Source organism: Mus musculus, chromosome 5, assembly GCF_000001635.26.
Source record: "Mus musculus strain C57BL/6J chromosome 5, GRCm38.p6 C57BL/6J".
Lineage (NCBI taxonomy): Eukaryota > Metazoa > Chordata > Mammalia > Rodentia > Muridae > Mus > Mus musculus.
This window is the reverse complement of record NC_000071.6, coordinates 13,098,913-13,125,914: the sequence shown is the minus strand read 5'-3', so window position 1 is coordinate 13,125,914 and position 27,002 is coordinate 13,098,913. Positions and strand designations below refer to the sequence as shown.

Sequence of the window (27,002 nt, the reverse complement as noted above, 5' to 3'; positions counted from 1 at the left end):
ACGCCTGGGGAAACCCACAGGGTTAAGAACACAGGCTTCTTTTGCTGGTTCACTTTTGCTCAGTCTTTAGAGGATTCCCTGAGAGTAAACAGCCTTAATTAATTCCCAAGTAAAAGAAGAAAAGGTAAAATTTCCACTTACTGCATCTGCGGTCCTTTGTCCTTGAGCTGGAGTCAGAGGGCTGATCTGTGTCTCCTACCTAGCTCCAGGTTGCCCTCTGGGTTAGGCACAAACGTGAGCAGCAAGAAGCATGTTGACTTTGTAGCTGTACAAGGAGCAGCCGGTCTCAGTGTAGCTAGAGAGCCGGTCAGGACAGAGCACTAAACTTCAGCATGCGAGCACAGCATCTATTACCCCTGAGGCTCTACCATTTCACCTACACCTGGGCGGATCTATCAAGCTTCATCTCTATTAGAGCTATTTGACTCTGTGGTTTAAGAGGGAGGAGAGAGAGAGAAACGGGGGCGGGGGGGAGCCTTGCCGTTGTCACACTTGTTTCTTATTAAAGAGCCTTACGGTGGATTGAGTAATTGTGTACGAAGGTAGTCTGGCTGGCAGATGTGTGCAGCCCCAGCGGAGCACTAGATTCAAGGCAGATGGGCTGTACCAGGGCGCAAACAACATTGAGAGAGAGAGAGGCGTGATTAAAACAGCAGGCCTCTGTTTTATAGTGGTGGAAGTGGGGTAGCGTTAAAGCCCCTGGGAGCCAGAGTTCCCCAACTGGAATTGCTCTTTAGTAAGGAAAACGATAAATTTGATAAAAATAGAAGGATGTCCAAACTCCAGAAGTTATAGAGATATGTGTAATATTCATTATAACTATTAATGAAGGATTAATATCCCCACCCCCAAATATCCTGAGAGAACTTAATTAAAACTACTCAATCATGGGTCATAGTGGGTTATTGATAGTGCTAACGTGACAGATTTGAAACAGATCCCTTATTCTGGCTACACAAGCCAAGGTTATCTTTTTAATCTGAATTAAATTGCCTTAAGGAGATTTACACTGTCAGACAGACTGACACTCTGCAATTGGGCATTTTTGTTTCATGTGGCTGAAGCCAACTGTTTGGGGCAGGGATGCGTTCATTGTAAGTATGTCTGCATGCTCCTCATTATACGGGGTAAGTTAACCTATGAAAACTTCAGACCTTTCTATGCCATGCTTTTTGACAATAAAGTGCATTAAATAATCATAATGAATACAATTTACATTTAAAAATCAGAACCATTTCATCTATTGCCTTATGTCGAAGAGAGCTACTTTCTTATTTAAATGGTTCGTAACAACTGATACTAAAGGTTACGATGTGATGATAATTGATATGTAAGAAACTTCCATATCATCTCTGTTGTGTCCTGCTAGAACATCCTGGGGTGAATTATATTATAAATCTATTTTAAAAACACACATAGGGAAACCAGCTCTGAGAGCTGCTTTGTAAGGCACACAGTTCTTGTAGTTGATAGCAGGGTTCAGTCTGTCCTCAAGACATTCTCTATGTAGATGAATTTTTTAATCTGTACAAACTAGAATGGATACAATTAATATTTTCACAAGGAAATTTGAAAAATAAAACTTTTATGTCACTGGAGAGTCTTGATTCTAATTTTATATGTCTGAACCTGTTATTGAAATACAATCCAGTACACTGATAGAATTCCATAAAGAGTTAAGGCCATCTAAAATTAAGAATTGTCTCATAATATAATATAATACATTATATAGTATAATATATTAAATTACCTTAATTAATTGATATAATATGATACATTACATAATATAATATATTATTTTAATTATAAAAATACACCAAGATATTACTTATTAAAATGATTTCTTATACTTAAATTATTTAAACAAACATCCTTTTATTGGCCCTAGAAAAGTCTAGTAGAAAGTTAAATGGGATTGAATTATTAAGGTTGCTTGATCCAAGCAGGGATAGTGACTTCTGACACTAATACTAACTCAATGAAAACGGGGACAGTAAATTAACACAGGTTTTTGGCCATCTTGGTCTACACACAATTCTAGGTTAGCCTCAACTACACATATCAGATTCTGTCTTATAAAACAATACCACCATTACTATGATTACCATCACCAACCACACTACCAGCATCTCCACTTACACCATCACCACCAATGACAACACCACTATCACCAATACCACCATAACAATAACAGAGAAAGCTTGTCACAAGATTTTCCCTGTCCAGTTACATTAGTGCAGAGGGGATCTGTGATTGGACAGGGAAAGGGGAGGCAGAGCTGTGAGTTGCAGAGATGGAACATCTCAGAGGAGAGAGAAGAAGGAAGATCGCTGTGGACATGAATTTACATGGTGTTTACTAGCCACAAGTAGCTATGTTTTCACAAGGTTAGAAATACTGCGATAAAGCTTTTATCATTATCAATTGGCTCTGAAATTATTGTATTGGATCTTGTAAATTGTGTTTTATCGATACATAAATCTTATTGCTTAATTAAGCTTTTAGAGTCTTGATTTTACTGGGTTAGTGGGTATTGTGATATGCAATGGTGAGGTGGGCGGCTCCATTTACTTACTGGAGTGTAGGATCGCCCGTTACATGGATTTATCGCGGGAGCATGGTCCAGCCCTCAGAGAGATGACGAAATCCCTTTTTTAATGCTAGATTCAATAACAGTGGATCTGTTCTCACAGTTGGCTTGTGAAGAGATATTTTTACTTTTCATCGCATTTTATTTTACTTATTAGCAGAATCATATATACTTCAATGAGAAATTATTCTAGTGATGCACCGATATTTAATAAAAAGTTTGGATACATTAAGTGTTTTGATCTTATTAATTTCAGACTTCTATATAGCACACTAAAGTACTGCCTTATAGTAACATACATGATTTAGTGTTTGATTTTAAGTATTCCCGAACATTTTAATTACCAATTAGAAAATCACCACCCTATCATTGCATCTAAATAAGATAAAAATGAATGTGTTTCAGGAACAACAACAACAAAAAAAAACCAGTTAAAATAGGCATTTTAAAGACGATGGAGTAAAAAGACAAGGTATAGGGAAATATGACTAAGCAACAACAACAAAAACTATAGAAACAGGGACATGTGGAAGATAGCTGAAGTCAAAAAGAAAATTGCTTGTGATCAGTGTAGTCCTGACAGATAACGCACTTTAACAGCACATAAAGAGATCACAGAGTGTGTGTATGGTTCTCATGTGACAAAAAGAGGATGTTATTTTAGTGAGTGTCTGTGAATATCTAAGCATGTATGCATATGAGGACTTTTAAATATCAGGACATTACAAGTGGGCGCTGATTTTAAAGTAAAAAAAAAAAAAACACTACTGCTGTGTGGAACATAAATCTCTTGTAAAATATTAGATAGGATAGCAATTAATTTCTATTTTCTCTATTTAGGGCTAAAAATGAGATTGAGGTTTAAGACTGAATTGTTTTATCAGTCTCAGCAGATTCAGAATTTAAATTTAAAACTAATTCACCAGGAAAGCAAATGAGACTTTTACATTTTTACATTTTCCAGTTCCACATAAAACACCATAATATATTTTCATTGAATATTTTTTATATATCTTGGCTAAACATAGAACGTGCTGGAAATATCCCAAGAAACAATGTCCTGGAGAGCTATTAGTCTAACTTTTATATGTACATTTGGATAAGGTTTGGAGAAGCATACTGACTTCTTATGATTTATCTCTGATTTTATCTACAAGTCATTATGCAAACTTATACTCAAGAGGATTCTCTTTAACAAATGTTATCTAGTTTATGAACCAAGTGATCCACTGTTGACTGGTTTTGCCTTGTAAGAAAATAAAAATAAGAATGTCCCTACCCTCCAACATGTTTATGAGGGCCCCTATCTCTAAAGCCCTTTTACTATCTACATTCCTGATTCCTCTGATCATAATTTCCTGTTTTTTGTATTATGACTTTAGTAATATTAGTAATGGATGTGAAAGTGTTATTAACAACCTAATTTCAAGTATTTAATTTGCAGTGCAATAGAAACATTTCATTCGATGTGAATAGTTAAGATGTTGTTTACCAGCGCGGGACGTCTGTCTTCGAGTCCGAACGTTCGCGGTGTTGACCAGCCCGGAACGAATTAAAAATGAGTGATGTTGAAAAAGGCAAGAAGATTTTTGTTCAGAAGTATGCCCAGTGCCACACTGTGGAAAAGGGAGGCAAGCATAAGACTGGACCAAATCTCCACGGTCTGTTCGGGCGGAAGACAGGCCAGGCTGCTGGATTCTCTTACACAGATGCCAACAAGAACAAAGGCATCACCTGGGGAGAGGATACCCTGATGGAGTATTTGGAGAATCCCAAAAAGTACATCCCTGGAACAAAAATGATCTTCGCTGGAATTAAGAAGAAGGGAGAAAGGGCAGACCTAATAGCTTATCTTAAAAAGGCTACTAATGAGTAATTCCACTGCCTTATTTATTACAAAACAAATGTCTCATGGCTTTTAATGTACACCATAATTTAATTCACACACCAAATTCAGATCATGAATGGCTAGCAATGTTTTTGTTGGACAGTCCTGATTTAAGTAAAACTGACTTGTCATAAAGTGGGTACGGTCTTTATTAAAGCAACAGTTCCAGTTGTATACATGCTACCACGGCTCTCCCTTTCTCAAGATAAGATTGGACTTAATTAGCAATGTTTTACTTTCCATAAATAGGGGCATGTCACCTCAAACCTACTAAATGGTTTTATACTTAGATTTATATAACTGGGCATATGAATATGCTTAAACACTGGGAAAATTCTATCACTGTCTCAGAAACAAGAAGACTCAAATGTGTTTCAGTTTGTGTTCACTGGCCTCTTTCAGGTCATGGCTAACCACCAGGAGGCAACTATCTATTCGTGACAGTGCAGTTTTAATTAGAATTCCCTACATCAAGGATGCTGCCTTTTACTATTGAAAGGCATTTGCTGTGGTTTATGTATGATATCAAATAAAGAGTATTTAACACTTAAAAAAAAAAAGATGTTGTTTACCTGTATAGTTTATCATTGGACTCTTTCTTAAGCTTATGTTTACGTGGGTCAAGACTTTGACACCCAAGGGGTAAAACAAGTTGAGTTACTAACTACTTAACGCAGAGTTCAGTTTGATCATAGACTCTCACGCTGATCCAAGTTGCAAGTTGATATTTCTGACAAAAATACTTTAGTTCTTAAATATAAATAGGGTTCATATTAATTCCTTCAAAATTTCTACGTCTGCTTTTATAATCTACAATTTCATTGTTAGACCACCTGAGTAAGGCATGGATTCATGATTTCTTTTGGACTTGTATGTTTTCTTCCCTGTGTGGTGAGGGTGAGGTAAAATTACTAGTGAAGACAGGATTGGATGACATACGCACACATGTTCATCTGGAAAATATTTGGAAATTAGTCAACTGGGTGAAAAAAATTTGATGAAAAATTCAATAATTATAGTTTCTTTTATTAGACAACACACAAATTGCTTGGTATATCCACATGCAGAGAGTTGCCTAGAAACTGTAGCAGCTAGCAGAAATGAATGTGTGACATAAATTCTCCCTTGAAGGCAAGGAAGAAGCTAAATCTGTTTTTTGAGGTTGGACTTCTAAACCCTAAGACAAATGCTTAAAGAAATAAAAATACATCTTTACAAATATTAAGTTTTGATCATAAAATTAAAATGATTGATCCTTATCTTCTGAGAAAACGAAAGTGATATGTTCAGAAAAGTCACATGAGCCTTAATTTCTTGCTAGTCTTTAGCAATTAGAAGTACACCATTTGGCCCCCTGATTTGACACACATACTTGTAATTATAGGCAGTCATGTACATGTATCTGAGTCTTTTTGCTAGACTTGGCATTGAATGTGACTACTCGCTTTTACTGCCTGCCTTATATCTTTCAGAAAAAGATAGCTGATCATATTTCCAAGATTCAAGAGTGTTTCCATAGTCTTCTGTGAAACGTTACCTTTTTTCTATCAAAAGGTTTAAATCTTGTCAACAGTGATCTGGTGGAAGCACTGCAGTGCATTTGGGTTGCAGATATTTATATTCTGCTCTGGAGGCATCTGAAGTGCTAAGGCGCATGCTTCACCTACTCAAGGAAAGGAGTCTCAGAAGAGTGAAAGCTGGTTTTCATTGTTCAGATAACAACTCTACAGTATGTCAGCGTTTCACAGTGGCACATTACATGTGTTGTTTTATTTATGTGATGGGACGGTGTGAGGAGGAGATCCAGATTTGGGTATTGAAATCATCAAGAACAAAAATCTTTATTATCGAGTGTACTCTGTCACATCAGATACAAATAAACTCGAACTCACAAATTCATCTTACTCATTTAAACTTACCTAACATCCCTGTCAAACAAATAATTTTCCAATCATTTTTATTGAGTGCTAGCTATATTCAATAGGGTTAATATAAAGTCACACTTGATGCAACTGGTGACGATAAGTTGAGAAGTTGTCAATTCTAATGATCATGGGTCAACCAGTTGAATTATTAGTCCTGGATTTTAAAAAGTACCCTCTGATTTTCTCAAATTCAATATATATATACACATACATATACATATACACATACACATACACATACACATACACATACACATATACATATATATATATATATATACAGTGTGTGTGTGTGTTTCTGTGGTTATATTCATTTATAAGTGCAATTTCAATGGATTACAGAAATTGGATCTCATGGATCTAGTTATAGGAGGTTATGGGTCACTTTGCATGGGTGCTGAGAACAGAACCAGTGCCTTCTGCAAGAGCAGTAATGCTGAGACATCTCTTAGGACCTTGGTTTTTCAAATTTGACAGTACATATGTAATATCTCTAAGTATCACTTTACATTATCCTTAGTAATTGTGCTATTAATAGTACAAATATACGTACTTTAAAATATGATGCACACTTAGGTGCATTATATTCAAGACTCAGGTATTAGCTCTATATGTGGTATCAAAAGATAACAGAATAAAGATATAACACTACTGACATATGTATATTAGTTCTTCAGAGGTAAGTCAAATAAATATAATGTTTCAAGATAAAACACATAAAAAGTTATAAGTGCCAGGAGGGCTTCTGTTCTTGGAGATGTCTGAAGACACTAAGGCTATGTGAATATGATATTGGCAAAGATCACAGATTAGCAAATTAATACTAATGTTAGTAACACAATGCATTCTAAAATCTCATCAAATGCCCTTAGTTATGCTAGTTATTACTCAAACACTGTCATGACAATGTGCTTACCAGTGCAATGTAGAGAAGAAAACGATCAAGAGTAGACCTAAACATCACATTTTAGGAATTATCTTTTGAGCATTGCATTGGCTAGTTCTGTGTCACCTTGACACAAGTTAGAGTCATCAGAGAAGAAGGAGCCTCAGGTGATGAAATGCCTCCATAAGATCCAGCTTAGAAGGCATCTTCTCAATCGGTAGGCCCGCCCAATCCTTTGTGGATGGTACCATTCTTGAGCTTGTAGTCATGGGTTTTATGAGAAAGCACCTGAACAAGCCAGGCAGAGGAAGTCAGTATTAAGTAGCTGCCCTCAATAACTTCTTCACCAACCAGCTCATGTCTGCAGGATCCTGCCCTGTTTGAGTTTTTTTCTTGACTTCCTTTGGTGGTTAACAGCAATGTGGAAGTCTAAGTTGAATAAACTCTTTACTCACTATCTTGCTTTTGGGTTGTGGTGTTTTGCTGCAGCAAAAGAAACTCTAACAAAAAAAAAGTATCAAGTGGAAATCAATGTAGACCTTCATAAAGAGTCAAGAGAATGTTTGGCAAAACATTTTTTCTAGAAGCTTCACAGATGAAAAGAAAACCACCATTTTGAAAAATATGTTTTTCCACAGCTCATCAATTGTTACAATGGTTTGTAGTGATGCTTTGTTTTGAGCTCTAAATGCAACACAAAACAAAGGAAACTGCTAAGAAATAGCATGAAAAATAAAATCTGATAATTACTCAGTATAGGACAGAGAATACAGATACAAAGAAGACATAAATAAATGCAATCTGTCATCTGACAAAACAGGGTGACCTCCTATCTTTCTAATGACAGTGTTTATGTAAGGTTACACTTAAGAGCTAACTACACAGACACAAAATATTAGTCTCCATATACAAAAGAGATTTGATTTATAAACACCATCATATGCTGTTTTTCATTATTGTTCTGTAACAGAAGGCAACACAGTTTGTGTTTTTTTTCTTCTAAAATTATACGTGAAGTCTTCATTGCTCTGTTACTTTGAGCCAACAATAGCCTCTGGGTGAATGGCTGCCCATATTTAGAGAAGGTTCCTGATGAATTGTGTCAGTCGGGGGGATATAACCAGGGCTGTTTGAAGGGTCACCTTTGGTTACAGCAGTGCTTAAGTGTTTCTTCAATGGCCTGGAAAATGAATTAGAGAATAGTCTCATCAACTCTGCAGACGAGTACAGTGTTCCAAAGTGACAATAAGTGCACAGCACTCCTTATGAAAGACGCGTTCACTATTCAAAATTAACTTGGCAAATTTAAAAAGCCGTGAACAATGACTGGAGCTAAGTTCAAATCGGTTCACCTCAAGTTAAATGTAACCGAGAGAACAACCTAACCCCAAGGACACAGAGCAGCTTCTCTATATGACTGGGGGTAGGGGCAGGGATGTGACTTGAAGTGTTTTAGTCACTGAATTCCAAGAAAAATTATATATATATATATATATATATATGCATACATATCAATGGGGTATTGGAACTAAGCATTTAATGTTCCAGAACTTCCTGTGAATTTTATCTTCTCCCTTAAATGCAAAAGATTGTCTACATATCAGCTGTGCACAGCTATGTAAGAGGTGTAATAGACTGAGTGCAAAAGTAGGATATAAGCTTAGTACAAATGATTTGAATCAAGCACTTTAGAAAAGAGTAACCAAAAAAAAAAAAGTATGTTTACACACAAAGTGATTTGTGCACTTTTGGCTAGGCAAATTTCACTAACCTTGCTTCCAATACTCTCGTCCAGAATAATCTAAATTGTGAGGTGTTGTAGTTTGAATCTAATATGTTCTCAGAGGCCGGTATGCTATAGTACAAATGGTTCAGAGGTAGTAAAAGCTTTAGAAGGTAGGGCTCAGAGGACGCAAGGTAAGTGATTGTGTGTGTGGAGGAGAAAGTCATTCTTTTTTTTTTTTAAGTCATAATAATATAGCTTTTATTTTCTTTTTTGTTTGTTTGTTTGTTTTTTTATTAGGTATTTTCCTCATTTACATTTCCAATGCTATTTTTTTTGTTTTATTTTTTATTAGATATTTTCTTTATTTACATTTCAAATGCTATCCCAAAAGTTCCCTATATCCCCCCCCCCCCCGCCGTGCTCCCCTACCCACCCACTCCCACTTCTTGGTCCTGGCATTCCCCTGTACTGGGGCATATAAAGTTTGAAAGACCAAGGGGCCTCTCATCCCAATGATGGCCGACTAGGCCATCTTCTGCTACATATGCAGCTAGAGACACGAGCTCTGGGGGTACTGGTCAGTTCATATTGTTGTTCTACCTATAGGGTTGCAGATCCTTTTAGCTCCTTGGGTACTTTCTCTAGATCCTCCATTGGGGGCACTGTGTTCCATCCAATAGATGACTGTGAGCATCTACTTCTGTATTTGCCAGGCACTGGCATAGCCTCATATGAGACAGCTATATCCTTCAGCAAAATCTTGCTGGCATATGCAATAGTGTCTGCGTTTGGTGGCTGATAGAAATATATTTTAAAGATTTATTTATTTTTATGTGTATGTACACTGTACTGTCTACAGATACTCCAGAAGAGGGAGTCAGATCTTGTTAAGAATGTTGTGAGCCACCATGTGGTTGCTGGGATTTGAACTCAGGACCTTCAGGAGAGCAGTCGGTGTTCTTATCAACTGAACCATCTCTCTAGCCCTCTTTAAGAAATATTAACCCCATCTTCCCCTCCTGTCTTCTCAGAGCTGAGTAGATTTATCGGGCCATCCTGTGCTTCCTGCCATGATGATATGGTTTTGCCATAGACTCACAAATAACAGAGCCAGCTGACCATGAACTGAAAATTCTGATACTGTGAGCCCAAATAAATATTCTCCATGTTCATGCTGATCATCTCATGCATTTTGTTACAGTAATAGAAATCTGATATATAAGGATTCTAAAATAAGAAGTTAGAAATGCTACCAGCATCATAGCATGTAGGGCCTTACCTGGCATATCAAGCAGGCTGTATTTTATTTCAAGTGTATCAAGAGGATACTAAATGATCTGTTTTCTTTTCCTTTTCTTTGTTTTTTCTTTTCTTTCTTTTTTTAAGGCAATAGTTTTATTGAGAACTTTACATCATGAACACCAGTAACATCCACTTTCCTGTCTTCCAAAGTCTGCCCCCTCACTGTTGTTACCCATTTAAAAAACACCAAAAAAAAACACAAAACAAAACAAAAACAACAGAGGAGGAGGAAAAGAAAAGGAGGAAGAAGAAAAAGATGAAGATGAAGGAGAGAAAGGGGATAAAGAAGAAAGGGAAAGGAGAGGGGAGGGGAGGGGAGGGGAGGAAGACGAGGAAAAGGAAGAGGAAAAAGAGGAAGGAGAAGAGGAAGACGATTTGTTTGGTTTATCCTTGTTGTTTTTTGTTTTATTGCTGATTTCCTGTTTAAAACAGCCAGTATATTCTACAACACTAAGCTCAGCAGGACCCTGATGGGCCTGGGGGGTACGGACACTAGTACCTGCTTTGAAAGTGCAAGTTAGCATACTTGAAGAATCCTGAGTTCGGTGCAAAAGAATCAGCAATACATATTTAGTGCAATTGAGCAGGGTGTTTTTAATAAAATGGAGCAGAACCGGCTTAAAACACAAGTATATCTTGACTGGTTGGTAAAGAGTCTTTGAGCTGCCCACAGGAGCCTAACTTTGTGTTTTCCCCAGAGCACTGGCTCCTTATTCATTAATTCAGTGTTTGCAATGACTTCCTAGAGAGTAACTGGCATGGATAACAAGAGCAAACTGTATTTCTGAAAAGGGAAAAAAAAACTAAATTGAATTATATCATGAAACTGTTGGGTTTATTATAAAGAAGCTTTTCCTGTAACTGTATAGAACATTGGCAGGACTTGAGAAAAAGAAAAATATGCAATTCAGTTTTCTAATGGCTGTTTTAAAAAAAAAAACAGTAATTGAGCAACTGAATAGCTGTTGGTTTATTTTATCTGTCTTTAGAAACAATGGAAAGTGAAGTTTATTTCAGTTGGTCTTTTCAGGTGTGGCCTTGAAATCACTGAGTGGAATTATGAGAGTGTGTCAGACTAAAGCCAAGTGCTAAGCACCACGTGTAATAAATAATCCCTGCACCTCTGCTGCTTCTTTGCACAGTGCTCTCTGCTAGAACACTGTGGCTCTAGGCTGAGATGGCATTTGCAAGAGACGGAAGTGGCAACCACCAAATGACTCCCTAAAGGTAGTGTGACCACCCACCCAGCCAGGTTGTGGGTCTGTGTTCCACCCAGCATTCCATCTTATTGATGGCCTTTTGTTGATGAAATAAATCACATGCTTATGTTATTAAGAGATGTTTTATACATAAACACATGAACTATACAGCCACTTAGCCTTTGAATTGGCTGAGTAAGGGACTAGGAACTGGGTTGTCTTGTAGCATATTGGGCTTAAAGCTTTAAGTGAGTGGTTGATGGCTGTCATAGGATAAGAGGGAGGCATCTTTGAAAGGTAGGAAGTGCTGGAGGTTGTCTGAATCACCAGGTAGTATGTTGGAAGGAGGGTTCAGGAGGCTGGAATTCCGAGGAAAGTAGGTAACAGAATTCCTGCAGCAGGTAGGAAGGGGTAGGAAACAATTAACAAATTACACGTATAAAAAGTGACTTCTCCAAGAACTCATAATGAATAGGGAAGCATGAAGCTGGGAGCAAAGACATAAGCCATCACTGCCTGCCTTGTTCACATTGTTTTTTTAATGCAAAAGGTCAAGTGTCAATACATAGTTCAACCATAAAATTGTGTGAGGAGAATTCTGAGTGCTTTTAAGAGAACTACAGCAAAACCAGACAAGAGTCTCATGATCTCAGTTTCTTCAAAACATGGAATTGTTTTTGGGTTATGCTTCCTTGTTCCTCCCAGCGTAGCTGATAGGAATGAGTTTACTTCAGATTATTCATTATAGCTAGATATCAATAGGTCATTTCTTCTTCCTCAGCCAATGAGCCCATTCAAACTATATTAGGTTATGTTAAAGGTAGGCTTACTGGGAAGCTGCTTTGGGCCAATGAGTTCATGGGCCTCAGAGAAGTCGCCGTGGGGAAAGTGGGGCATGCATGGAAAGGCAGAAAAGGATAAGATGAGAGGGAGATCAAAATGTCTAGATTATACATGAAAGAGCCTCTGGGGGAAGGGCAGCACAGCCGTTAGACTGGAACGTTCAGGGTTGCTGTTAGGGAATGCTAGGCAGTGACTGTGGGTTGCTGGGAGAACCTGGAGGCCAGGTTTGCTTTGGTAAAATATGCACCCTTGTTCTGAGGAAGAAGCCACAACAGCTCTCCTTTGCTTACATTCCTTTTGGAAAAACATGTTTTTGCTACATGGAGCTTGCTGTGGAGATTGGAAACTTTACTCACATGGCTCCTCTTATTGATGGGAATGCAAACTAGAACTGTCACTATGGAAATCAGTGTTGGAGTTCTTTGAATCGCTGAAAATAGATCCACCTCAAGATCTAGCTCTACTCCTCCAAGACACACACCCAAAGCACTCTACATTGTACTGCCTAGATACTTGTACACCCAAGCCCATTGCTTCTGTATACATAATAGGCAGAGACTGAAAAGAACCTACATCTCTATCACCTGATGATGGATGATGGCAATGTTGTGCACTTACAGAATAGAATATTATCTAATTCATAAGAAAAATTAAATTAGGGAATTTGCAGGATGTCATCAGGAAAATGTCTTTTTGCAGTAGATGGTAACACAGAGAGCAATGAGAGATCACGCTCTAAATGCTCACAACCCTCCTCTTGAACTCAAAGAGCAGAGGTGATAGACGACATCAAGGCAACTAAAATTTCCAGGTACAACAATGCTGATGGACGTATGAATTCACAGATGCTGTGAGCACATGCAAAAGGCGTGCATAAGCTAAAGCCAGAGGAAACCAGCATGGAAGGGAAGTGAGCACAAAGTCCCTCCCTCCACTAAGTAACTATTTACACTGGCAGCTTCTGGGAGAGGAAAGACATTTTTTCTTCAAGTCCATGACATTGGCTATGTCAACCACCCCTCCAGGCCTCATCCTCAGGAGAGGTTGGCCAACAAAATCAAACTCCATTTATTTAAGGGAGAGAAAGTAAATGAAGTTGAGTGAGCAGGCAATTGTGGGGGAACTTGAGAGGGTTTGGGAAGGGGAAGGAAGAATGTGATTAAAATATGTTGTGTGAAATTCTCAAAGGATAAATAAAAATATTGTTGTGGAAAGATGGAAGATGGAAGTGTGTCTTCTTCACAATCTATAACACCCTTTGAAATGGCAGGACGTTGCTTTAGTTGCTCAGCATCTTCTAGGAGGAGAGGAGAGGGTGAACAGGTGAGCTTGGGCTCAAAGTGTAACTTCTTTGGAGGGAAAGATTCTCTATGAAGAACAAAGGCCTGAGGAGAAGTCTACATGGAAACACATGTAGTTAGAAACAGGTGAACAAGAGCAGTCTGGCAACATATGGGTTGAGTCTGAAATGAACTCTGCTAAGAAGTTTAGAGGGAGCAAAAAAAAAAAAAAAAAAAAAAAAAAAGAACCATTCTGACTACATTTCTAGAATATTACCCTCAGAACTTCCATAAGGCTCTAATTAAATAGGGCATAGGTGGTGCCTAAGGGACAGTCCTTGGGTCTGTGCTATTGCCCAGACACTTTTTTTTCTCTCACAGTTTTTATTTTCCTTTTCCAAACACACATTAAAAACACACAATTATATATTCTTTACTGCATCATTTGTTGGGCATATATTTCCTGCTCCCAAGTATCATAAGACCAAGATAGAATATCTTTGCAAAGAGATTTTGCTTGCAGAATTGATAATGTCTCTTTATGGTCAACAGATACAGATTCTTGATAGATGCATGTCCACGTAACGGGTAGCAAATAAAAACTTTATGTTGAAATATTAAACAACTTTATGATGCACTGCTTTAGAAAGAAAGTATTAAATCTATGGAAATTAAATACTTTGCCCAAATAAAGTGAAATAGTGGGAGCTGAATAGGTTTTTATTTTACTCTGAAGTCAAGTAGTCCTCTTAAAGAAAATAGTCTGTCAAAATATTATATAGTTTTATCTAAAATATGAATCAGTGTTTGAGTAATGGCTTTATGGAATGCATAAAACATAGGTAACTGCCTTCATTTCCATCTCAGGTGGGAAAATCTGCATTGCTTGCTTATTTTAAAATTTCATTTCCCAGTGTATTTCAGGACTTTGCTGTACTCCATAGACATTATATACAACGGATACATTGCAGAAAAGAAATCTTCCTTTTACCCTCAAAAATGATGGAATACATTTCAAATGACAATTGTGGTTTTTGTTTATGGAAACATTTAGTTCTCTGGGGACCTGAAACATTACAGTATATCTTAGACTCAGGGAAGGCAAGATAGAATCCTTTCCAGGAGGTTACCTAATACCACAGAAGGCTCTCGCTGAGTCCCAAGTGATCTGCACTAACATTTTACTGCCCCGTTGCTATAGTTTTTCACATGTAAGTATACACAAACCGTTTGAAAAGTCTTCAGAGTGAACACCAACTGACAATGTTACACCACTTGTATTGCATAATAGAAAAAAAAACCTGTACATTGCTCTGCTAATGATGTTCAAAAATCCTAAGAAAAATTTTCTTTTTTCCTAGTTTGAAATAAAACTTAGTATAAATGAAGCTAAATTAATGTAAGAGGATTTAAAAACTATTTTTAAATGCAAAGCCTTTCAATAACATATTAACTTGTCTAAAACAAACAAAAATCAATTAAGCAGAGTAGAAAATGAAGAGGTGATACAATTGGTAGTATTCCAATACCTAAACTTCTAGAATATGAGAACTCACAAAATAAAAATGTCTGACATTATATTTATGTGTATCTATGTATTTTCTATATGTTTATGAAGAAAAAGTATGACAGTGTGAAGAAAAACAATATATTTAAGAAATTCAGTCTCAAAACCAGTACAAATATCAGATGAGTTAAAACTTAGAAGTTAGTCAATGATATCTTTGGCCTTTTGATCAATAAGAGATGGTGTCATGCTCTCATTGTATTTTTCTGATGCAGATTCCTTTACTGTCCAGATCCTGTAACCAGGGGATGCTATGTATTGCTACAGGATCCTTTACACGTTTTCCCTTTCTTGCTCCTCTCAAGAATACCTGAGACAGCATAAATAAGACTCAGATAGTGTAAATTCCTGCTGATCAAATCTTATTTTCTTCTTACAACAGGATGGACTTTAAGAATATGAGGCAATTTTGGCTTCAAGTATTTTCAGTTGAATCACACTTAAAAAGCACAAAATTACTTTTTTAATTTATAAAAAAAACCTGATAAATATTTGTAGTTCACTTTAATTTATATTCCTTCTGAATATACTTTTTTGTTTATATTAAAATATAAGAGGACATTAATTCAGAGTTTGGAGCTTTTTCTGCTTTCCTTTATTAAAAAATGTAAGAAAAAATGAAAACATACAGTAAGGATTAATTTAGAGATATACTGCTCAAGAAATTCCTTGAGACGTTGTTGTCAGCCTAAAGAGCCTGTCAGGTGGTTTATAAAGTTTCATACATTTAAATGTTTCATCAGTACTGCGGGCACAGGGCTGTTTACAGCTTCTGGTATCTGGGATCTGGGTTCTTTTCCTGTCAAAAGCATAGTCATTTTTATTTTATATATTGCCACTTAGGAAGGAAGTCTATTTATAAAAAAAAAAAAACAAAAAAACTGTACTCCCATAGAGAGATTCAGAGAAGAAGTTAAAGGCTTGGAAGTCATACAGCACGTTGTTTACAGCAGTATCCAGTGAGCTGGACTGTGCATGTCTGCATATGATTCACGTCTTGTTTTAATTCAGCCCTTGGGACATCAGGCCAATAATGCAGCCAAATATGTTCTCCTAAGTCAGTGATAATAGTCTATGGAAGACATATGTGAAAGCTTTCCAACTTATAAGTGATTTAATTTTGTATGTACATTTCTATTAAAACAATCACACATACACACACACACAATCTGTGACTTAATTTATGATGAGGCTAGAGTTCTATTGTAGTAAGCAAATGTGCTTAGTTTTGGGGCAGACATCACATCTTCATTGTCCTACAGGTTCCCCTTTGTCTGTAGCGCACCTGAACACATCTGACTTCTGTCCTTCTGTTAAGTGTTTGAACTTCTTCCAACACAGCTACACATTATTTTGTTACTCAGGTGCCTCTTGTAATCAATGAAATATGAAAGGGCCAAACATAATATCATCTACAAATTCAAATGTTGCTTTCTCTGGATCTGTTTCAGTGGTTTTTGGCCCAAACATAGAAAGGTGTCTGCTGATTTTACAAGCCAAGTCTGACATGTGTTTTGTGAGGGAGGGAATTCTAGAATGGAGAAAAGAAATGTGCTCCTATTTGAGTCAACAGAATGAGAAATAGCAAGAATAATTACAGTCTGTATTAAACTAGATGTTCTGTGTTCTATATTAAGTCTTGCTTTCTTTATATTTGCTAAATCTGGGTATTAATTGTTACCCCATTGTGCCATACACCTATCTTTAGTATCTTTCATAATTTGTCAATTAAAGAACTGAACAGATTACTAATGCTCCCATTAAAAGGTGCAAGCATCACTTCTTTCTTCATTACCACAAAAGAAAAGGGGGCAACAGAAAGCAACATAAAATGTTAATTTGGCATATTTTCCAAAATGGCATTGTATGTCTCAAAGTGGACAAATAAGACTTTAATACTTATGCATAATATCTGTCATTCATGGGTTACCAAAAGGAAACAGATGAAAGAAATATTTGTCTAGTTCATAACATATTTTGCTCCTCTTCAATCTCATGATAAAATTTCATTTGATATATTACATGTAAATAGTATACTCAAGTTCATTTGCCCAAACATTCAAACTGATTATCCAATATATTTTTAAAAGCCATATCTACAGACTAACTAATAATAACTTGAAAGTTCTTTTGCTTATTAATATTTTAGCCGGAACAAGTTGTATATCCATTCCTATCAGAGTTAGTAATTTATCTCTAAAATCAAAATCTCACTGTAAACATGACTGAATTTTATTAATATAATTTCTATTAAAATCTTATAATATATTTCATATCAGTTTTGTATTCTATCACCAACTTTCATGGAAACCTAACAGGAAAAGTTGTGATCATTTTATTGTGTTTGTATATCATCCACAATGGAATGATATATTGAATTTAAAAAAACAAACAAACAAGTAAATGGCCAATACCAGATTGTGTAGATACATACTCCTTAATGTAACCATTTATTTGTGATGACTATATAGGCCAAGTACAATAAGGGGACATTTTAGAAAAAAACTTATACTCTGTAAAAATATAACTTTAAAAGGAAAACTATGTAATGGTTCTTGTGATATGGGATGGTTTACCAAGCGACTTACAATTACAATATCATCATGACTTAAGGCATCTTGGTTGTCTGCATGTACCTAGGTAGTTCTAGCAAAAGATTTCTCATATTACTATCAGCAGGTGAGAGCTAGTAGTGTAGTGAGCAGGGTGATTGACAATTGAATGTCTCAGATTGTTCATATACACACATAGCAGACATTTGACACAGGCCAAGAATTAGGCTACTGTTATAATGGCACCACACCTTGCTCCATGGACTTCAGGTGGCACAATGCTTAACTTCAGGCTACCATCAGACACATTAAAAGACAATCATTTCATGAAATCTATGGAGAAGATGCAGAAGTTCTTTGATTCTAAGAAGTATCTGTTGTCATTTCATACCACAATTCTAATTAAATGTCAAAGGAATGAGATGTGTCTACTTGGTGTCAGGTACTGAGTACACACATGGGAAGTGGAGTAATTTAATTAAAGATGACCACATTTCACAAGTATCTCCCATAGAATTTATCAAACTACAGATCCCTGACAAAATCCACCTTACTTCCATGGTTTTGACTTGCAGTTTAATTGTGGCAGTATAAAATTCATTTGTTTATGTATTATCCATGGCTGTATTCACTCTGCAGTGACAGAGATGAGTAACAGCGACAGAGAACACATGTCTCATATAAAGTCTAAAGTATTTAATTCAAAGTTTGTTGAATCTTCCGTTATTAGCAATTTCCTGAAATAAACCATAAGAGAGGTGGAAACTTGAAACTTAAAAAAAAAAATTAGCAGAGCTAATGTGGCAAGGTGAAGAAGAGAGTTAATTGACATTAAATGTTCAAGATGACAGGATGTGGGAGTCAGGTGAAAAGCTGACAGCCAAAAGTAGACTCAAGCAAGGATGGAGGAACTCTGGCTGCCATTATTTGATATTGCTGGTCCTTCTTAACAAGACTCTTTAGGATAGGAGCCACGAGAGAAAGAAAGGGAAGGAAGGAGAGTGTGTGAAACTCTTTAAATGCTACTAGAATGATTATCAGATCATTGATTTTTAAATTATTTCATACATTATAATTTGGTCATATTGTTTCTGCTCCCCAACTCATCCCCAGTCTTATCTACCTTCCAACCCACTCACTTTCATTTTCTTTCTTTCTCAAAATTAATAAACAACAAACAATAAAAATGAAAACAAACTTAAAAATAAAGAAAATTAATGCAGCAAGAAAGTACATACACATACCTTTACCATTTGTATAGAAAATGTTTGACATGCATGGTCACAGCATTATGTACACTGTTCTATACACAATCCTTTTTTAAGACTTTCACTGGCACTTTTTGGTTGGTGTTTGAATCACAGTCTATAGGCTGATTGCCTAGGCCACAAAGGATGTAGTACCGATAACTGTCATTAGTGTGTAAGTCCTTCACTGTGAGATTTCATTAAACTATATTCTAAATTACCACCATAAAATTATTTGTAACCACAGAGAAAGGTTTCTATATGTAAGTATTGTTGAAAATCCATACAGATGATAAATTTCTCCTGAGCTTAGATTTCCTTTGAAATCACCTCACCTATGGAAGATCAGTAGATGTTTTCTTCTATTATATCAGTTAAGAAAGATATGCATTTCCAACATAAAGTATATATTTTGCCTTACTCAGGGTTGCAATATTCTTTGTTTTATGGTTTATAAATAAAATGAGGACCTGCCCATCTCCCTGTCAGCTATGTTTATACTCCAGACTTTCTTGATGTCAAAGCACAGAGAACATGTCTAGCATGCAAAGGGCCATAGGCTCAATCTTTGACCCCACCCATGTACAAACAATATTAATTTAATTGATAAAATGTCTTGTTATCAGAGAGTGTAGCTTCATTCCTTAAACTTTAGGAAGTGATTCTTTACTGTCTGATCCTCCCCCACAGACTTTGCCATCAGCCTTTCAGTTGAGTGTCTTTTCTATTAAATCAGAAAAATGCAGAAAGGGCTGTTGAGACACTACCTCCAGCATGGTTTATGGCTCTCTGCTCATTGCTTGCTTTCCTACACACAAGATGTGGTGATTAGAGTGTTCAATATGAACATGACATGTGAGATGGGTTCTCTCAATTACCAAAATTTATAATTTCATGATTTCTACTCTTCTAAGGATTACATATTTTCCTCGTTACTACATTTTTGTGTTTTCTTTATTTTTCTCAATTATTTGAAGACATTTTTGTAACACAGCAAAACAAGGATCATTTTTCAAAATACAAGGCTTACCAAAGATGGGAGTGTGCACAGATATACTGAGAGGAATACAAAGCAAAATTCAAAGGTTTCTCTCTGTGTGCACATAGGGTGTATATGTTTATCTGTCTGTGCATGTCTATGTATCTATATGGGTGTGCATGATTGTGTGGTTATATTCACATGTTTATACATGACCACCATAGTTTGATCAGAGAGAAAGTTTAAATTGGAGATCTCCATGGGGTTCTTCCCCTTGGAGATTGGGAATCCCTGTGGAAGAGGGGAAGGAAAGATTATAGGAATCAGAGAGGATGGAAGACACTAAGATAACATAGCCCATGGAATCAACTAAGCAGGGCTCAGATTGGCTCAGGGACACTGAAGCTACAAGCACTGAGCCTGTATTGTTCTGCTCCAGATCCTCTGCACATATATTATAATTCTTAACATACTGATCTTGTGAGACTTGGAAAAGTAGGAGTAGGTATATCTCTGACTCTTGCCTGCTATTGGAACTCTTCTCCTCCTACTGGGTATCTTGTTTTTTCCCATGTGACTGTCACCTCTTAGATGTGTGCTCTTTTCTGAAGAAGAAACAGAGGGGCATCTAGGAGAGAGAGGGAGTGAGAATGGCTAGATTGGAGGGGAAACTGTGGTCAGGATATATTGAATAAGACAAGAATATTTCCATTAAAAAAGAGAGAGAGAACCGCCAGACTGATTTCCAGAGTGGTTGTACAAGCTTGCAATCCCACCAACAATGGAGGAGTCTTCTTCTTTCTCCACATCCTCGCCAGCATCTGCTGTCACCTGAATTTTTGATCTTAGTCATTCTGACTGGTGTGAGGTGGAATCTCAGGGTTGTTTTGATTTGCATTTCCCTGATGATTAAGGATGTTGAACATTTATTCAGGTGCTTCTCTGTCATTCAGTATTCCTCAGGTGAGAATTCTTTGTTCAGGTCTGAGCCCCATTTGTTAATGGGGTTATTTGATTTTCTGGAGTCCACCCTCTTGAGTTCTTTATATATATATTGGATATTAGTCCCCCCATCAGATTTAGGATAGGTAAAGATCCTTTCCCAATCTGTTGGTGGTCTTTTTGTCTTATTGATGGTGTCTTTTGCCTTGCAGAAGCTTTGCAGTTTCATGAGGTCCCATTTGTCAATTCTCGATCTTACAGCGCAAGCCATTGCTGTTCTATTCAGGAATTTTTCCCCTGTGGCTATATCTTCAAGGCTTTTCCCCACTTTCTCCTCTATAAGTTTCAGTGTCTCTGGTTTTATGTGAAGTTCCTTGATCCACTTAGATTTGAGCTTAGTACAAATAGATAGGAATGGATCGATTCGCATTCTTCTACATGATAACAACCAGTTGTGCCAGCACCATACAACAACTCTGGAAATCAGTCTGGCGGTTCCTTAGAAAATTAGACATAGTACTACCAGAGGATCCAGCAATACCTCTCCTGGGCATATATCAAGAAAATGTCCCAACCGGTAAGAAGGACACATGCTCCACTATGTTCATAGCAGCCTTATTTATAATAGCCAGAAACTGGAAAGAACCCAGATGCCCCTCAACAGAGGAATGGATACAAAAAATGTGGTACATTTACACAATGGAGTACTACTCAGCTATTAAAAAGAATGAATTTATGAAATTCCTAGCCAAATGGATGGACCTGGAGGGCATCATCCTGAGTGAGGTAACACAATCACAAAGGAACTCACACAATGTCTACTTACTGATAAGTGGATATTAGCCCAAAACTTAGGATACCTGAGATATAAGATACAATTTGCTAAACGCATGAAACTCAAGAAGAATGAAGACCAAAGTGTGGACACTGTGGTCCTTCTTAGAATTGGGAACAAAACACCCATGGAAGGAGTTACAGAGACAAAGTTTGGAGCTGTGACGAAAGGATGGACCATCTAGAGACTGCCATATCCAGGGATCCACCCCATAATCAGCTTCCAAATGCTGACATCATTGCATACACTAGCAAGATTTTGCTGATAGGACCCTGATATAGCTGTCTCTTGTGAGACTATGCTGGGGCCTAGCAAACACAGAAGTGGATGCTCACAGTCAGCTATTGGATGGAACACAGGGTCCCCAATGGAGGAGCTAGAGAAAGTACCCAAGGAGCTAAAGAGATCTGCAACCCTATAGGTGGAACAACATTATGAACTAACCAGTACCCCGGGGCTCTTGACTCTAGGTGCATATGTATCAAAAGATGGCCTAGTCGGCCATCACTGGAAAGAGAGGCCCATTGGACACACAAACTGTATATGCTCCAGTACAGGGGAACTCCAGGGCCAAAAAATTGGGAATGGGTGGGTAGGGAAGTGGGGGGGGGTTATGGGGGACTTTTGGGATAGCAAATGGAAATGTAATTGAGGAAAATATGTAATAAAAATATTAAAAATTTAAAAAAAAAAGAGAAAACATTTCATTGTGGCTGGTTTACAGTCTAAGATGTTCAGTCTGTTATCATCACAACAGGAACTATGGCAGCTTGCAGGTAGATTAGGGGCAGAGGAGCAAGGATTTCTACATCTTGGTCCAAATGCAGCCTGTATGGTGTAGATCACAATGGGCAGACTTGAACATGTATGTGAGACCTCAAAGCCCACTCTCCACAATGACACACTTCCTACAGCAAGGTTATCCTCTTCCAGTAAGACCATGCCTCCTGATAGTGCCACTCCCCATGAATGGATTTGCAATTGTAATTAAAAATATAGACTAAAACAACTAGAAGTCAACTTCCCAAACTACTTCACTGGACATTGTGATATTTATCAACTATTGAAAATTCAGTGAAGAAGTTCCATGCTACAGGCTCTGTTCTGAACCATGGGCAGGTGGTTCTGTAACTCTCCAAGGAGCGGTGAGGGGTGCAATTGCAATCTTGGAAGACACTATACGGATAATTGTGTACTTAAGAAATAGGCCTGAGGATAACACCCAGAAGAAGCTCCACTCCCAGGCGCTCTAACACACCCAGGATCATAGGATCAGAGTTGAGGAGGATAAAACATCCATCCCAACACCTGGAGTAACTGGGATCAGCAGGATCCAGAGACACAGGAACCCCATCCAACCAGTGGCACAGGTTCCTTCCGGTCTGAGCAGGTTCCATGAGCCGATCTTGGGCGCTAAATCTACAGCCAGTCCTACACAACCCAGAGGAAGCTTGAGTACCAGGCACTGTAACATGCCCAGGATCTAAGAACCATAGGGTCTCAGGAGGTCAGTCATACCAGCATCTCAGGAACTCAGAGGAATCTTGAGTCCTAGAATCTCTGACACACCCAGGATCTCAGGATCCCAGGATCCCAGAATCACAGGGTCACAAAGACAGCTGGACTCTGAGAAGTTTTGACAAAATCAGAATAATGGAAGGGACAGGCTCCAGTCAGATATACCTAGGGTAGGTAACACTAGCTAGAACTAGATGGCAAGAGGCAAGCACAACAACATGAGCAACAAAACCCAAGGTTACTTGACTTCATCAGAACCCAGTTCTCCAGCCATAGCAAGTTTTGGATACACTATCGCCTTAAAAGCAAGATTTGGATCTAAAGTCACTTCTCATAACGATGATAGAGGACTTTAACAAAGACATAGATAACTCCCTTAAAGAAATACAGGAGAAAACAGGTAAACAGAGAGAAACCCTTAAAGAAGAAACACAAAAATCCCTTAAAGAATTACAGGAAAACACAATCAAACAGATGAAGGAAATGAACAAAACTATCCAGGATATAAAATTGGAAGTAGAAACAATAAAGAAATCACAAAGGAGACAATTCTGGAGTTAGAAAACTTAGGAGTAATAGATGCAAGCATCACAAACAATATAAAAAAAAAGAAGAGAGAATCTCAGGTGCAGAAGATACAATAGAAAACATTGACAGATCAGTCAAAGAAAATGCAAAACACCAAAAGTTCCTAACCTGAAACATCCAGAAAATCCAGGACACAATGAGAAGACAAAACCTAAAGATAATAGGAATTGAGGAGGAGGAAGATTTCCAACTTCAAAGGCCAGTAAATATCTTCAACAAAATTATAGAAGAAAACTACCCTAACCTAAAGAAAGAGATGCCCAATGGGCATACAAGAAGCATACATAACTCCAAATAGACTGGACCAGAAAAGAAATTCCTCCATCACATAAGAATCAAAAGAACAAATGCACTAAAAAAGAAAATATTAAAAGCATTAAGGGAAAAAAATCAAGTAAGATATAAAGGCAGAGCTATCACCAGATTTATCACCAGAGACTATGAAAGGTACAAGATTCTGGGCAGATGTCATACAGACCCGAAGATAACACAAATGCCAGCCTAGGCTACTATACCCAGCAAAATACTCAATTACCATACATGGATAAAACGAGATATTCCATGACAAAATCAAATTTATATAGGATCTTGCCACAAATCCAGCCCTCACAAGGATAATAGATGGAAAATGTCAACACAAGGAGAGAGACGACACCCTAGAAAAAGCAAGAATGTAACCTTTCAACAAATCAAAAAGTAGATAGCTACACAAACATAATACCACCTCTAACAACAAAAATAACAGGAAGAAACAATAACTTTTTTTTAATATCTCTTAACATCAATGAACTCAATTCCCAAACAAAAAGACATAGGCTAACAGACTGGATATATAAACAGAACCCAGAATCTTGCTGTATATAGGAAACCCACCTCAGTTAGAAAGAGATATTACCTCAGAGTGAAAGGTTGTAAAACAATCTTCCAAGGAAATGCTCCCAAGAAATAAGCTGGAGTAGCCATTCTAATATTGAATAAAATCAACTTTCAACCAAAAGTTATCAAAAAAGATAATGAAGGACACTTCATACTCATCAAAGGAAAAACTCTACCAGGATAAACTCTCAATTCTTTTTTTTTTAATTAGGTATTTTCCTCATTTACATTTCCAATGCTATCCCAAAAGTCACCCATACAGTCCCCCTACTCCCCTACCCACCCATTCCCACTTTTTGGCCCTGGTGTTCCCCTGTACTGAGGCATATAAAGTTTGCATGACCAATGGGCCTCTCTTTCCACTGATGGCCAACTAGGCAATCTTTTGATACATATGCAGCTAGAGACATGGGCTCCAGGGTATTGGTTAGTTCATATTGTTGTTCCACCTATAGGGTTGCAGATCCCTTTAGCTCCTTGGGTACTTTCTCTAGCTCCTCCATTGGGGACCCTGTGATCCATCCAATAGCTGACTGTGAGCATCCACTTCTGTGTTTGCTAGGCCCCAGCATAGTCTCACAAGAGACAGCTATATCAGGGTCCTTTCAGCAAATTCTTGCTAGTGTATGCAATGGTGTCAGCATTTGGAGGCTGATTATGGGATGAATCCCTGGATATGGCAGTCTCTAGATAGCCCATCCTTTTGTCTCTGCTCTAAACTTTGTCTCTGTAACTCCTTCCATGGGTGTTTTGTTTCTAATTCTAAGAAGGGGCAAAGTGTCCACACTTTGGTCTTCATTCTTCTTGAGTTTCATGTGTTTAGCAAATTGTATCTTATATCTTGAGTATTCTAAGTTTCTGGGCTAATATCCACTTATCAGTGAGTATATATTATTTGAGTTCTTTTGTGATTGGGTTACCTCACTCAGAATGATGCCCTCCAGGTACAACCATTTGCCAAGGAATTTCATAAATTCATTCTTTTTAATAGCTGAGTAGTACTCCATTGTGTAAATATACAACATTTTTGTATCCATTCCTCTGTTGAGGGGCATCTGGGTTCTTTCCAGTTTCTGGCTATTATAAATAAGGCTGCTATGAACATAGTGGAGCATGTGTCTTTCTTACAATTTGGAATATCTTCTGGATATATGCCCAGGAGAGGTATTACGAGATCCTCCAGTAGTACTATATCCAATTTTCTGAGGAACTGCCAGACTGATTTCCAGAGTGGTTGTACAAGCTTGCAATCCCACCAACAATGGAGGAGTGTTCCTCTTTCTCTACATCCTTGCCAGCGTCTTCTGTCACCTGAATTTTTGATCTTAGCCATTCTGACTGGTGTGAGATGGAATCTCGGGGTTGTTTTGATTTGCATTTTCCTGATGATTAAGGATGCTGAACATTTTTTCAGGTGCTTCTCAGCAATTCGGTATTCCTCAGGAGAGAATATTTTGTTTAGCTCTGAGCCCCATTTGTTAATAGGGTTATTTGATTTTCTGGAGTCCACCTTCTTAAGTTCTTTATATATATTGGATATTAGTCCCCTATCTGATCCAGGATAGGTAAAGATCCTTTCCCAATCTGTTGGTGGTTTTTTTTGTCTTATTGACGGTGTCTTTTGCCTTGCAGAAGCTTTGCAGTTTCATGAGGTCCCATTTTTCAATTCTCAATCTTACAGTACAAGCCACCACCGTTCTACTCAGGAATTTTTCCCCTGTGCCCATATCTTCAAGGCTTTTCCCCACTTTTTCCTCTATAAGTTTCAGTGTCTCTGGTTTTAAGTGAAGTTCCTTGATCCACTTAGATTTGACCTTAGTACAAGGAGATAGGAATGGATCGAATCGCATTCTTCTACATGATAACCACCAGTTGTGCCAGCACCATTTGTTGAAAATGCTGTCTTTCTTCCACTGGATGGATTTAGCTCCCTTGTCGAAGATCAAGTGTCCATAGGTATGTGGGTTCATTTCTGGGTCTTCAATTCTATTCCATTGGTCTACTTGTCTGTCACGGTACCAGTACCATGCAGTTTTTATCACAATGGCTCTGTAGTAAAGCTTTAGGTCAGGCATGGTGATTCCACCAGAGGTTCTTTTATCCTTGAGAAGAGTTTTTGCTATCCTAGGTTTTTTGTTATTCCAGATGAATTTGCAGATTGCTCTTTCTAATTCGTTGAAGAATTGAGTTGAAATTTTGATGGGGATTGCATTGAATCTGTAGATTGCTTTTGGCAAGATAGCCATTTTTACTATACTG

The 27,002-nt window shown here is 37.5% G+C and overlaps 1 protein-coding gene and 1 pseudogene across 1 annotated transcript in view; one reads left to right on the top strand and one right to left on the bottom strand.

Moving 5' to 3' along the window:
* Window positions 1–1,093, bottom strand: part of Sema3a (sema domain, immunoglobulin domain (Ig), short basic domain, secreted, (semaphorin) 3A) — a 478,664-nt gene extending 477,571 nt beyond the window's left edge. The window contains exon 1 of the mRNA XM_006503557.4: window positions 142–1,093. The gene's annotated coding sequence lies outside the window, so the exon portion shown is untranslated. The remainder of the gene's footprint in view (window positions 1–141) is intronic.
* Gm10108 (predicted pseudogene 10108) lies at window positions 4,084–5,027 on the top strand (annotated as a pseudogene).